The sequence below is a fragment of the Poecilia reticulata genome, linkage group LG12, assembly GCF_000633615.1.
Source record: "Poecilia reticulata strain Guanapo linkage group LG12, Guppy_female_1.0+MT, whole genome shotgun sequence".
NCBI classification, from domain to species: Eukaryota; Metazoa; Chordata; class Actinopteri; order Cyprinodontiformes; family Poeciliidae; genus Poecilia; species Poecilia reticulata.
Window position 1 is genome coordinate 15,373,404 of NC_024342.1, and position 15,479 is coordinate 15,388,882.

At 39.1% G+C, this 15,479-nt stretch overlaps 1 protein-coding gene across 1 annotated transcript in view; it reads right to left on the reverse strand.

Annotated features, from left to right (window-relative positions):
• The window catches only part of gnaz (guanine nucleotide binding protein (G protein), alpha z polypeptide), a 39,204-nt gene extending 35,869 nt beyond the window's left edge, over positions 1–3,335 (reverse strand). The window contains exon 1 of the mRNA XM_008424078.2: positions 3,016–3,335. The gene's annotated coding sequence lies outside the window, so the exon portion shown is untranslated. The remainder of the gene's footprint in view (positions 1–3,015) is intronic.
• Between the last annotated feature and the right edge of the window lie 12,144 nt (positions 3,336–15,479).

The window sequence follows — 15,479 nt, forward strand, 5'->3', positions numbered from 1 at the left end:
GTTCTCATGGTATAATAACTTTGAGTAAAAGCATCATAGGTATCAATAATACCACAAAGGTTTCAGGCAAAAATGCATACCATGATCTCATTGTGAGCTGCACAGTGGTTCAGTTGTTTGCACTGTTGACTTGACACTGTCAATGAAGGTCACGGGTTCAAATCCCGGTCAGGTCATTTCTGCATGTTCTGCATGCAAAGGTTCTTTTTAGCAGTGTTTCCTAACCCTGGTCCTCCCAGTATACTGCCATGCATGTTTTAGGTGTTTGTCTGCTTCAGTACACCTTATTTCAATCTATAGCTGATTAACAGGCTTTGATTGAACTACAATCATATGAAACAGGTGTGCAATAGCAGGACAACATCTAAAACTTGCACAGCAGCGTGCATGGAGGGTCAGAGCTGGGAAACACTGCTCTATAGGAAGCTCAACTTCCTCCCATACTCCAAAATATGTATGTTCAGTTACATGGTCTTTCTAAATTGCCAATAGGACTGAGGACGTGCGTGCGTGCGTGCGTGCGTGCGTGCGTGCGGGGGGTGTATGTGTGTGTGGTTGTTTGCCCTACATGTCTCTCTGTTGCCCTCTCATGCACCAACAAACTGTTCAAGCTGTACCTGCATCCTGTCCAATGACTGCTGGAGAACGGTGTCAACCCTTCTACAAATGGCCTGTACTTGCATAGGCCACTGCACTTTACACTACATTCAGTCATTCACCCATTCACATGCTAATAGTGGAAATGTACTGGATAGTAGCCACAGTTGCCAGGCACCAGCACCACCAGGCTGTCTGAACAGCACCAGCAGACAAGGCGGGTGAAGGTCTCAACAACTGAGACACACAGAGCGGGGACTCAAACCGGCAACCTACTGATTATGGATCAAACTCTTACCACCGCTGACAAGGTATAGACACTAAGTGGATGGTCACTCCAAGTGCTTTTATCAAACACAATTAAACCTGTGGGTTACCAAATGAAGTTTTAAATTGGTGTTACCTTGGTGAGAATAAAAGGCGTGTTAGTGTTCAATTCTTGATTATCTGTATTTTAGTGGCTCGAAATATGTCAAAAAAGTATTTTTTCTCTGTGAGTAGGTAATGCTATAGTAGGGCCATGTACGATATCAGGAAAACATTTAATTAAAATACTGTTCCTACATATTGTGACAACATAGATTATAATTAACCCACTATTTTTATAACTTTACTTCTTTTTTTCTGCATCACAAAAATATTCCTCAAGTGTTGGCATCGAGGGCAGTAGAAGTCCACCCAACAGACCCGAAACATTATTTGCATGCAGTATGCATGCAAATAATATGCAAATAATATAATTGCATTTACAATATAAGAAAACCAGTTGTTGCATTCTAATAGTCCTTATCAGTTGCAATATTGCACACAATGTTTTGACGACTTTTGAAACTTGATATATTGTCCGACAGCAGCTAAGCAGCGGGCAGCACTATCTTCAAAACTCTAGTCTCTTTGCCACTTTCGTTTGCATCTCGTCAATAAAACCGTTGGAACACTGACAGAGAATGTTTGCACTTGTGAAACCTTTCGTTTATTGCACCTTGAAATACCTCGGTGTCAGTAACCATCCCAAGCCCAGTTTCTAATTAGAGCTACATTATAAATTTAGCCTAGAAGATTAATGTTCCTGTCAAGTCCCAATGTTCCCTAATCACCAATATCCCAGAGGCTTGGTAAAGGTGTCCCGTGTGTCAAATTTGATGGACTCGTTGAAGGAGGTTGTGTTTTCCACTGTCTTCGTCTTGATTCAGGGATGTCTCAGGGCCTCGGTTGGACAGATCGCTCGCCAACTCATCTAGCGTTCTGTGTCACATGCTCAGCAACGCGCTGCCTTTCCACCACCATGAAATTATCACCACCACCCTCCGCCCCCTCCACCTTTATCCCCCTCTCCACACCCGCCGACCCTGCCTGCTCATCCATCCAATCTGTACCAAATCTTCCATTCCTTCTTTTCTCCCTCTTGCTCTCTGCTGCATCAACCTCCGCCCCTCTGCCCCATCTGCCTCCCTACTGTTAACCCCCCTCCCTCCAGCCCCTCAACCGCTCCCTTGCACAAGCTCTCTCTTTTTTTCCCCTCTCTCTCTCTTTCTCTTGAGTGTGTAAGGCAAACACACACACACACACAGAGTGTACACAAACACACGTTCTTCTGGTGCCACACAATAAATCCCAACCCCCACTGGAAAATAAAATACAGTAAAGCTCTTGTAAATAGGAACGACTGTGGAGATACAAAATGTCACAACCGTCCTGCTTTTTTCTCTCCCACTGGGGTAACGAACATGCGCTGCGCTTCCCATCTACCCCCTCCCGTCCTCTTCCCCACATCAAGATTTACAGTAGATCCATGAACAGCTGGACACAAGTAAACCAAATGGATTATGGTTCTAGAAGGAGATTGTTATTAATCGATGCAATTTGGCTCCCCGCAAAAAGGAAAACATGAAGCTTCACTCGCAAAATCTCACGGCGATTCCAGGGCCTCGATTTTGCCGTCTTATCCCAAACTCCTAGGGATCTGTGCACGTTGGCTGTCTGGTGAAGCCCAGCTGTGCTCAGCACCTGATTGTGTGATGGCGGGTTTTGTGCTCCTGTTTCCCTCCCTGTTTGTACAGCTTATGGCCTGGACTGATCACATCCATGCACGCACACACATGCACACATCTTTGCTGCATCCTCCACTTGTCCTACATACAATATTACGTAAACTAAGCGCCGTATTCACATAAAGGCATTCTATAAGAATCAAAGATGCTCTAGGGAGATGATGAGTCAAATTGCAAATGCAAGATAGCAGCGTCCATTGGCACTGAGCTAAGAGGGTGGAGGAGGGGATTGGACAGCCCGCCTGGCTGCCTTAGTGCCATCTCTGAACATCTCACTCCCCATTTTATCATTCTGCTTCAACAGAACGGCCACAGTGAGATCCCATTGTGCAGATAAGAGAAAAAAGGCACAGTGAGAGCGACTTACCGTGATCTCAAGCCAGCATCCGTTTACAAAAGGATACTGCAGACAAGCCCTTGCAGGGAAAGGAGAAGGCTCAGTGCAATCCACCTTCAGTGCCTCTGCTTCATCTTCATGCCGTCCTCATTTTCACTGCACACACAAAGTATGCCTCTCACTCTTTCTCTCTCTCTCTCTCTGTCTGTCTGTGTGCGTCTCTTTCAGCGGCCCTCTTCCTCTGTCTTCTAACCGTCTGTGTTCTGTATCCTCTCTTGCTTGCTCCAAGGCAGTTGAGACACTGCAGCGATGGGGGTGGAGGGTGTGTGTTTGAGTGTGTCGGAGAAGGAGAGGCAGAGAGAGGGAGTGCAGGGCAGAAACAGAGGGAGGAGTCAGTGAAGATAGAGAGAGAGAGGGAGAGAGAGAGAGAGAGAGGAGGTCAGGATTAAATCATGAGAGTGACAGAGAAAAGGGGGAAAGCACACGTTGATGGTTTCAGCATCTTTGTTTCGATTCTTGTTCTGGCTGCCGGGGGGGAGGCTGACGGCTCGGTCGAAAACAAACCATCATCTGTTCTTTGAGGGTGTAATATTCTTCATGACAGGGCCAGCAATATGTTTGGTTGTGATTTCATTGATGAGTGAAAAAACATGCAGGACAGGGAGAGGAGGGAGGAGGAGGGCACAGGGAGGGAGGACAAACATGACGACAAAGGAATGGGAGGGGGATTGGATGATGGTGTAATGTGCTGTTTCCGTGCCAACTGTTTCTGTGACAGTGAGACCACTTCCTTTATTGCTATTGGCTATACCCAGGAAATGATAGAGGCTCGGGCAACATGCCACGCGGTGGTTCCCTGTTCAGTGTGCCTTACTGTTGTAGATCATCTCACATTAAACAAATTTACCTAAATGAAGTAACTGCTGGAACATAACAAGCAGTTCCTCTTTCCCTTTACATGTGTAAAGAGTCTCCTCCCTTATTTATTTTACTCACATACTCAAACAGACTATCCAGCAGGAACAAAATCCCCAGTTTGTTCAGAGTGTGTGGTGTAATGCAATTGCCTGAACACCGACCCTGGTGTCATAAACTATGAGATAATTAATCGGCTAAAGGCCAGAGCAAGTACGCATCTGGTGGTGGGGTGGGGGGGTGAACAACTTGCCTCACACTGACCTTTCATCTGGGTCTTTTTGGGATGTTTGACAAGCAGGTGTTGAATTATTCGCTCACTGCTACATGGTTGCTTTAGCTCTTATTCCTTTTTGTTATTTTCAGTGGGTTAAAATCATCTCACTTCTGCTTTAGTGACGATTCAGTGCTGCACAACAATATTTGGTTTCAGTGTGAATGGAGCAGGAACATCTGAGAAGACAGTGAGTGACTGAAACTGCAGTGTTTCAAGTAGCAAATACAAACCGAACACATCCTCAACTTTTAAGAGTGTGAGAAGAACAGTTACTTCAATTATGCTCAGTTCAAAACATTCATTCAAACATTATTTGAATGTTATCTTGTCCAAATAAGATAACATTTGAATAGCCTTGACCCTGTAAAACTTAGTTTTGTCAACTTATGGTCTTTAGTTGTTGATATCTCCTTTTGAAATGTCAAACTTTTGATAAGGTGCTTCTAAGACTGGAAATCATTAGGTTGAAATTTGCATTCAAGTTTAAATGTAGCCTTTCTGTACCATTTCCAACTTGGGACTGTAGCATATAGTATAACACTGTTTTGCTTTATGTCACTACATGGACGGATGTGCGAGCTGCCATTTTATTTAACTAGTTATTAATTCAGCTACCTGTTGAGCTGTAAGTAAATAAAGGGAAAGAAGATGTATTTAAGCACACGTTGGGCCATGTTTATTTTCTAAAAGGCAGATATCATTGTATTAAAAAATAAAAAAATTATGACAGATAAATCTCAACTAGAATTTCTATTCCTTTTCAAAGCACATAAGTGATTTTAAAACACACTGAAGGAGCAGTTGGAGCCACACTTCTGAAAAACAAAAACTCTCTACTACAGAGGATTTTGTCTGAAACACCGGAGGCGGCTGGCCTGTTGCTGTAAATAGAAAACTGATTATTTCCTTGACAAGGCATATCTATTACTAAATGGATGTGTGGATGTTTAGTGGCAACGCAGAAAAGGAAGGACCTTGAAGAAGTAAATAATGAGAATGCATTCACAACCAGCTACAGCCTCTGTGTTGGAAGCGTTTTGCCCCATATGAAATAATTGGAAACTCAGCTCTGAGGTAAACATGAGGCTGAGGGATGAGAACACAAGTTATGCTGCAGCTATGACAGACTATTCAGTCAATTGCTAACCATCAATCTATCAATTTCTCCATCCTTCAGTCAGCGATTTTACATATATGTTTATATATATAAACACACACACGCACACACACACACACATATATATATATATATATATATATATATATATATAAAATTTTTTTTTTTTATGCAGTTTTACAAATCTTTTGATTTTATACATAGAAATGAGTACAACTAATAGAAACTACAAGCCTAATACAAGTGAAAAGGAAAAGCTGTGAAATTACGGTCCATGCCCTTTTAGGAACCGGTTTTCCTCTTGAAAGCTTCTCAAACTTTCTCTCTGGTGTTTGGTAAACAACCTTTGACTTTTATTTTTGACCTCCTTATGTTAAAGGTCACTTATCCGCCCTTCACTGAACAACTCCTTAGACTACCAGAAGACTGTGAAAACCACTCAAACCTATTAAAATACATGAAATCACTGGAAACAATGGAGTCAAAATACCTTGTTGTTTAGCTCCTCCTTTCCACAAACCTGAATCAGCTTGTAAGTGAAGAACAAAATGAATCCCATTAAACACAGAGTACCTGTGAGTTGCGTTACTTATTTAATTATTAAAGCACAGCAGGGGGTTTCCTCTAAGTATGTGTCAGAAGTTAGCAGCAGCTCAGACTTGTCTGCCGAGTAACCTAAGGATATAATAAGGCGCCGTTCATTTTGGCCTGAACTTCTGTCTAAAAATGGCATCTGTGTGACTCTTTTGATCCCTGTGTCCTCCTTAACATCTCCTTAAGTTTTTCTAACTCATCCCATACCTTCACCATCCTCTTTTGTCTCTTCAGGGTTGCTTCTGTGTCTCTCCCAGCATCCCAGCTCCCTAATCCTTAATCCTTTAGAAATCGGTCGGGCAGAACGAGCCAGCTTTGATCAGACTCTCAGATCACGCGTGCTAATATTGTCAGCGCACCCGGATCTCACAGACAGAGCCCGGAGCCCGGGGGGAAAGCTTCAAACAGTCGTTTCCCTCCCCTGGACTCTGCTTGGGCAGGAGAGGCTGAACAGCTCTTGCAACAGCTGACGGCTAAAGGCGCCATCTGGTTGTGTTTTTATTCAACAAAGCAAACTATTGTGACCCAACTCTTTTTTTTTTCTCCACTGCTAACACCTGTCTTGGTGAACTAAGAAGCCAGAAGTGGGAAATTAGATCAGAAACCTGCAGCTGAGAATAGAGATGTCTTTTTTTTTTTTTTTTGTGGGGGGTGTTCCATAAAATCAACCTCAGTAATTCCCGTTAATCTGAAATCTCATTAAAATTACCTCCTCCCTCTTTGAGGATCGCCCTTTCAAAGACTGCCAAAGTCAATAGACATTATCTTAAAGAGCATGTTTTAAAACTACAACTCATTAGCAGCGTGCAGGTTTTACATGCATGCAGTTTTTTCTTCTCTCCAGAGTTTGCAAAAGTAGTCAAACCCTTTGACCTTTTTACGTTTTAGCCATGTTACAACTACAAAATTCAATGTGTAATGGGGTCTTATGACAGACTAACAGAAAATTGATTATTATTAGGATGTGGAACGGAAACATTACATGAGTAAGACCAACTGCGAACATACTTTTTCAAATTCTACCCCAGACTCAGATGGATTTAGGTCAGACCTTTGACTGGGTCGCTCAAATCCTGTGAATTGTTGAATATTGTTTTCTGGTTGGAAGGTGAAACTCCAACCCAATCTGTTCTGCAATGTAACCTCTGAAAGGGTTTCTTTCAGGTTTACTTTACTGTCTTCCCTTCAACTTTTGACAGAACTTTGTCATCCCTACTGAAGAACAAAACATTCCCACAGCATGAAAGTGTCATCACCTTATTTCAGTGGGAGTATAGCACATTGGGACGTACATATAGCGTTAATTTTATGTCAAACAGTGTGGGCCAACCAGTCCCGCTCTGGTTTTATCTCTCCTGTATTGTATGTGCCAGACTTTAAACAGTGCTTCATTAGGTGTTCTTTCAAAAATGACTTCTTACTATCTTTCCTTGCCAGACTTTTTTTAAGAGGTCAAAACTAGGAAATATTCTGTTAACAGATTCTCCCTCTCAAGCTGTGGATCTCTGCATCTCCTCCAGAATTGTGGCTGCTTCATTTCTCAGTGTTGTCCTTCTTCTGCCTATCAGTTTTAGGACGAGCATGTTTGCTGTTAAGCCATTCTGCTCACACTCTGTTTACTAATTCGGTCACTTCTGAAGGCATTTGTTTCCACTTTATTTCATTTAGGTGCCTCAGAGTGAAGATGTATTCAAAATGCACTCCAGCATTTTTAGATTTGTATTTATAAAAAGTAAAAAATTGTGTTTGCTTTTTTTTCTCCATGGGATACATTCACCTCTTTGAGTTGGTGTATCACGTAAGATCCCAATAAAATACACAAGAAGAGGTTGCTGTGACATGACAGAATGTGAAAATGCTCAAACGGTGTGAATAGTTTTGCAGGGCATGATGTACTGAATTCACAAAACATTTCGGTAGAAGAAATGTAAACAACGCATAAAGCTGAACTCTTCTCAAAACTACACGGCCAACAGGTTGAAGCTCTCAGCAGACCCACAACAGTGCTGACAATGTGCTCTCACTTCCTGTCTGATCAGTTCAGAAGTGTAAACAGGTGCTTTTTATCAGACAGTCAAATGAAGGAAGCAGCCTATGAGACCCATCTGTGAGCAGGATGTAGTGTCGCATCTCGCTACTGAAACTTGGGCCGCCTGTTTCAAAAACGTGCCAGATTAGTTTCTTTTTGTTTTGTGTAAATCAAAGTTTTACCGTTCTTTATAATGATGGAGAAAGGCACACAGAAGGTAATGCAAAAGCTATGATAGGATGGAGGAACAAAGTGAACGTTTGCAACAAATATAATATCTGCAGGCACATACTTCTCTGTGCTTTTTGTGCGCTGGATCTAATTAAATCACAGACAATGGTGACACCTAGCGGCCAAACTGATATAACACACGATGCATTTGCTTTTTAATGAAACAGTTTGTTAGATTTGCACAAGAAAAAATATATATATTCCAGGGTGAAATTGTTGAGGAAGAGTGTCTGTTATCATGCAACATTAATTCATTAAGCGTAACATTTAAAAGGGGGGAAAGGGAGACTTGGTTTGGATTTTCCTCATAAAAGTAAACAGAATTATTCACATGAAACACTGGCTAGGTAAGCAGCTTTTTACAACCTGTTGTTAAGTTTTATTGAATCAGTGTTCCCTGTGAGCCATATTAAATACAAGGAAAAACGTGAGGCAATGTTTTAGTGCTACAAAGTCCGTTCAGGGAGGTAGACAGAGGGGATTATTGGGATGAGTGAACAGCGTTGCTATTGGTTCCCATGATCACATTTTCTTATCATGACAACGATATAACTCTTTATTTATTGCTATCATATCCCAGTTTTATCCCTGTATAAATTACCTACCTCTTTTCAGAGACTTGCTTTCAAGAATCTGAGAAATTGTAGCCTTTGTTCTTCATTTCAACCAACTCCTTTTGCTTTTCAGGGTAAGATTAGTGTGTCTTCATGCAAACTGAGACATTGAAATTTCTCACTAAGTCCTGGGTTTGCCCTGAGGCCTCCTCCTGGTGAGATGTGCCCTAAACAAATCCTGGGGGAGATTCCAGGAAGGAATTGAACCAGATGGTTTAGCCTTCTGCAGCTCATACCAGATAAATGAAAAAAAATAAAATAAATCTTCAGGGGAAGGTCATTCAAGCAGCAGTTTTATTCTTTCATTTAATGCCCACAGAAGGTGGATATTAATTGAATCAACATGCTGGGTTTGTCTCGAAACTGAATCAGCATACACTTACTGTCCTTCTCCTGTAATCTACCTTTTCTCCACATGGGGCACCAATTTACCTAAAACCAAACATTCTTTATGGCTGAAGGTTGGGACTTCAGACAACCTGACAGAATCTATGGACTGCAGGAGCAGAACCTGGAAAGAATCCCTGCATGCTTGGTGAAAGCATGAAAACTCCACTGGTGCCACTGTATCAGTGTGCAAAGAGGATTACAATATAAGCAAGTGAAAAAGAAACTCCTGGATGGGGAAAAAGAAAAAAAACACTATTGAATGAACAGATCATAACAGAGCAGAAGTATTTTCCAAGATCCAAAATAATCTCAAAATGAAACAAAATTAATAGCGTCAAAACAAAGTCCTATGGCTTATCCTCCTTTTATACAAACAATTTTGATAGATACACATTCAAATAAGACAATTTCATTTGTTTTATATATACATATTTGAAGGGCTTTTTTCAACCATCTGCCACACTGTTGTGTTGTTTTAGTATTTTTACTAAACTTATTTTTATTTCCTATTTTATCAGCTATCTACCTGTAATGTTGTGTTTGTTGTGAAGCACTTTGGTCAGCTGAGGCTGTTCTAATAAAATAAAGAAACTTAGACTTATTTGAAATATTAACTATAATCATCAGAAATAAACAGCTTGGCAACAGAACTCTGTGTGTAATCTATAAAATGGGTTTCACTCAGTGAATTAACTTACTTAAATAAATCAACTTTTGAATGTTATTCACATTTATTTTTTTCTTATGGATGCTGAAGATTGGATCCTATAATAAGAGTCATTTCAAAATGGATGCCCAAGGATTTGACTGCTACGTCAGACACATTTTTACATAGAATAATATTTTATCTTAACATCTTAACCGTCATCATTTTTTGTTGATGGTTTGGGTCATCAAAAAATGGTTTGATGACCCAAACCATTTTTTTCAACTATTGGATTATTGCTGACATTTCTTTGTTGTTTGTTTTAAAATTTGCAATCCATTACAAAGCTAAGCAACATAAAGTTGTTCATACTTATGTAGAGTTCAGGTTTGAGCAAAGGAAGAACTTTACGTGGACTTAAAGAAAGTAAACCCAGGACTTTCTGGTTTTATTACTAACATACAGGGCCCTACAAAACTTTTTGTATTTTATTGGGACTTTAATGACCCTCTGGAATGTATTGTGTCTTAAATGTAGGTTGACAAAAGGCTGAATCATTTTTCAACATCTGTAACCAACAACAGTATGAGTGTGACTGTTTTGGAATGTTTTAGGTGTGGTTGCGTCTCCAGAGCTGCAGGTCTTCCACATGGGGGTGTGGCTGCAGTCAGACTCTGCTGCCATCTGCTCATTTTCCTTGATGTAGTTAAGGAGCCGTCTGGCTAGCGAGATAAACCTAATCAAATCTTCTTGTGAGTTATTATCTCTTTGCACTTTCCCACAATGGACCAGCATGAAAACTTACCTGACCAAACCATCTCGAGGGACTGCCTTCTGGGCTGCTGGTGGGAGATTCTTCCTCCTTCAAATCAAACTCAGACTATGCATGGGATCCGCTGGAATCCTCATCACCCTCCACTGTCGTCACATCCACCTCCAAGCACTCCGCCTCCCTTCTCTTACTGAGACTTGTAGTAAGAAGGTTCTGTGTTTGAATTCGACCCTCGAGTCTTTTGCCATAGAGTTTGCATGTTTTCCTCTTGTAGCATTCGTTCTTTCTGATACTCCAGTTTCCTCCCAAAAATATAACAAAATAACTGCTAGATTATTTCAGCTCTCCAAACTGCCCTTTGGAGCAAGTGGCTGCATGGTGGTTGCTACATGGATGATATTTTGGAAGTTTGTGGCCAGATTCCTGAGCTGATAAATGGAACAATCTAGTAAACAATTAACCATAAATTAATATACACAATTGCATAATTTTTCCAGCTCAGCTTTTTACATCTGATTTTATATGCTCTGCATAAACTTGGTCCTCCGGTTAAATCTGTAATAAGTAGGTACTTGTTCCTAACATCTTCCATTTTTTGTTTTACTAAATCAAGACTTCAAAGATTTTAACTTTTAATCTTAAAGACCATCATTTTTCATAAAGGTTCTACCTCATTTACACATGAACTACAACAGAGTAAGCATAGTAATCATGTGCGCCAAATTGCATATGGTCATTTAGGCACTTCTGTCACATCTAAAGTGACTGTGACAATTATGGGACTCGTGATTACAAAGAACCTCTTGAATATCGCATAACATAAGATCATCTGCTCTGAGTGTTTAGAAGTCAGTTGGCAGTTCAGTTTAAATCTCTTTTTATGAATTGCTTTCCGTCTTTTGATTGGTAAAAAGTACCTTTGGAGTTGGTGTTTTTCAAGTTGTGTTGAGATGTGTATTTTTCTTCAAACTGGCAACCCAAACAATAAAGGTTGATCATTATGTCGAAAAGCAGAAGGTTGAACTCTCCCTAATGTTCAGCAAAACAGTTTTTTTTTTCCATACTGAAGCTGAGTAAAGGTGAGGCGATGCTGCAAAAATGATCCAATTTGTCGTTGAATTAGATAGGCTCTAAGTTGCTGCAGCGTCAGAGTGCTGAGATGATGGGTCTTCTTTACGGTGAACAGATTGTACATAATCTGCTAGAAAATCAGCTCTTTGCACACTTTGCTAATCCCTACACTCTTTGGCCTGAGGGAATCCCTCTGACCTCTTAGTAAACCCCATTGGTCTCTTTGTCTACTGGAAGGCCGCGTTTTAGCAGGCATCAGCAAAACCTTAGCAGGAACATTCATTTTTGTGAACATCCTTATTCTCCCTGTAGTACGTTTTTGAGTCTTTACAGGCTGTTGAATTGTTAGACATTAAAAATATGACCCACTTGGGCCCTTTTTTGTCTTTAAAAAATATCCACTGACAAGAAAAAACACTGTTGGGTAATAAAGCATAGGCTTTCACTGCAGAGTTTCACAAAATCTTTTCCAAAGCTACAGATTTTTTTGTTCGTTTGTTTTGTTTTTCAGGTGCTTTTGGTGAAAGTGTTGTGCAATTAACATTTGCACAACACTTTGTATATTTCTGTAAACTATAAATACACACTTCAAAACCTGGTGTTTAACCTGCAAAGTTATGAACCAGGTGGGGAACAGTTCTTTCCTCAAAAGCAAGTGTTCATGTCAGTGAAAGAGTCAGTGTCATCAAAATGAAATGTCCTGACACTATTGATTATGAAGAAAATAGTGAAATGACTCTCTCATGTTTTCATTATGACATTTCACTCTGTGTAGCATAAATCTACACTTTAGTGAAGTAGAGTTATACCAGACAGTGAATGTTTATGTTACCTTTTTACAATGCATGCTATTTATATCTTTTACTTTTAATTCTTCAAAGCATTGTGCAGACACAAAAGTATACAACTTATTTGCACCTTTTGGGAAAAGCTGTGCAAAAATGTCAACGATATTGCAGTAGACATTGGAACTGTCTGGAACTGTCAATCCTCAGCAGTGAAAGTTTAGGTTCACCTGAGATAAATTGCTATTGTTAGTGTGTGAGACGCTTTCCGGGAAGTATGATGAAGAAAGGCGCAAAATGGACAAATTTTGACAACTACTTCAACAGATTTGTTGAACAAGTTGTCAGCAAATCTCTTGACAACTTGCTTGAAATTGTCCCCATTTCAAGCACTGAAATGGGGACAATTAGTTTTATAGGGACTGACTGTTCAGCATTCAGTTAAATTTTGTTAACATGACATAACCAAATGACAATGTTGTAAAACAGCAGAGCATTGTGTGGAATCAATTGATGCATGGTGGAAGAAATGAGAAACTGCTATTTTGATGTGTACAAAGAACTAAATGTTGTGGAAGATGAACTAACAGTTTTGAGAATTTTAATGCTCATCAGAGAATTTGGCCAAAGTAACTGGGGTGAACTGTAAAAAATTTATTCAGTTTTTTTGCTACATTTATTTATATTTTTTTACCATTTGTAGAAACTTCGCTGGGCTCATATGTTTCTCCAGCTGGTGAAGAATTTAGGTAACTGGGGCTGCAGCTGCTCACAAGGAAACATCATTGGGACTTGAAAACAGAATGAATCGACAAAAATATTTATTTTCTTTTTTTTTTTTTTTTTTACAGAATGGCAGATTATGTCAGTTCTAGTCTAGTCTCTTCATGAGTCGCTACTTACATGTCCATAAAATCCATCTTCCCATAAACAGCTCAGAGGTTTTCCTGTTGTCATACTAGAATATAAGCACACACTGGTAAGATAAAGTTGATTAAAAACATGTAAACAAAGAAGATAAAAAGATATGATTGGTTGAAGTATGCCTCGTGTTATGTCACAAGACACTTACGGTTAAGAAAGCTTGTTTTCAGGAGAGGATTTGGCTTTTATCCTAAATAACAAATTACAACAAAACGGCAAATAAATATAACAACTGATCACCACGTTGTTCTTAATTTAATAAAGTATACAACTTTAATTGACTTTGATGGAGTTTACCTTCAAAGTGCCAGGGATGAGAGCTCATTTGAAAATAGCATGTTATTGTTTAACAAGGACAAGGACTTTGAAACTTCAACATTGTTGGGTGTTTTAAAGTTGCAACATTAAGCTACACAATCGGCTGATCATGAAAGTAAATCATAAGTGTTTCCATTCATCAATGAGAAGGGAATCTGTGTCATTCTCAATGGATGATGTACACTTTATAAACCCTTAAAACATTATGGAGCTCGGATCTGTCCTTGAATCTTTACTTTGTCATTTTTACATTGTAACACTGTTAACACAAAACGTTTGTATAGACCAAAACAGGAAACGCCATCAGAAGGTTAAAGGTCATGTATCCTCCCTTTGCCTGGTCTAATTACTGATGTAAATTATCTTAATGTTGCATTAATAATTATGTCTAATGCAAAGGCGGAACATATTCTTATGAAATCAGTACCTTTCATTTTATCTCAATTGTTTCCACCACAAAGCAATAAATTAAGTAATTGGACAATTTACATTTTTTTCTTCCACAGTGAAATTTTGATATACATGCTCTAGTAATTTTTTATAATTTTTTATTGACCATATGCCCTATATCCAAAATATCTTTTTAGTTATCTTCTGGAATATTTAAATTTTAAACAATTAGCTCAATTTATTGCACAATGAAATAAAAAAAATAATAAGGTTGCCATCAACAGATATTGAAAAGAAAAGAAAAATCCCATTAACCTTTTTTCAACACTTTTATCCATTATATCTTAATCTGCTAATATGTATATTTGATGCAATGCTGCCCATTTTTTAATCAAAAACCAATAAACTTCATTTAGTTTTACAAAAAAAAGTTGTTAAGATTCCTAAGTAAAGACATAATTTATGCTCCTTGATCTATAAAGATGAAATACTTATTGTACGTAAAACAATTGGAAAGACATCTCTTATAAATATCAGAGCTACACACTTAAACTTTAATTTTCTGGCTGATGTGTTAAAATGTTGCATCAATATTTCCACATAATGTTCTGTTTCATCTTATACCTTCAGCAGCAAAGCACTGAGGAAAGCAAAACAAATTACAAAAAATGTCCTAAAAATAGATCCTTCATTGTTGTGGCATAGGACTTGGGGATAATCTTGGTAATCCTAACTAACCTAAAAATCATAATTTTATCCTGATTTAATGTCAAAAAAATGAAAAATATTAACTATGCTTTGTAGTTTTGTGTTTTTTTTAAATATGTTTGCCTGTGTTTTGACCAGGGAAATCCCTGCCTCGCTGAACAGACTGATAAACAGAGTGATGAACCCTAATCAACAGGCTATAAAAATAACACCAGTGGTCTGTCTCTTTTTACTGTCGTCACAAAATGGGACAAGTGGATTCAACATTACGCATAACTTTTAGATTTACATTTTAAAAAATATAGCCAATTTTTAATAGCCAAATTATGTTTGGCGTTTAAATTAAATTCAACTGTATCGGTGATTTTTCTTCTTATTTATTTTATTTTTTTTTTTTGCATACATCACAATACTTTATGAAAAGACTTATTAATTATTACGTTCATTCATGCATTAATTCATTTTTACTATTGATGCAATGCTCAGGATTCAGTGGGAGGCGTGCATGACAGGCTGCAATGTTGTCAGATGAAAGGAAATAATTGCAATCGTTTTCAGTGCATGACAGCGTTTCAGTGCTCGTCCCACTTGTAAACCTCTACAGCAGGGCGATAGTGCGCGTTCCCGCGGACTCGCTATAGAAAACAAAGCTGAGCGACCTGCGTGAAGCTGACACCCCACCCACGTCAAAAAATCCAGCAAATAGTCTGAAT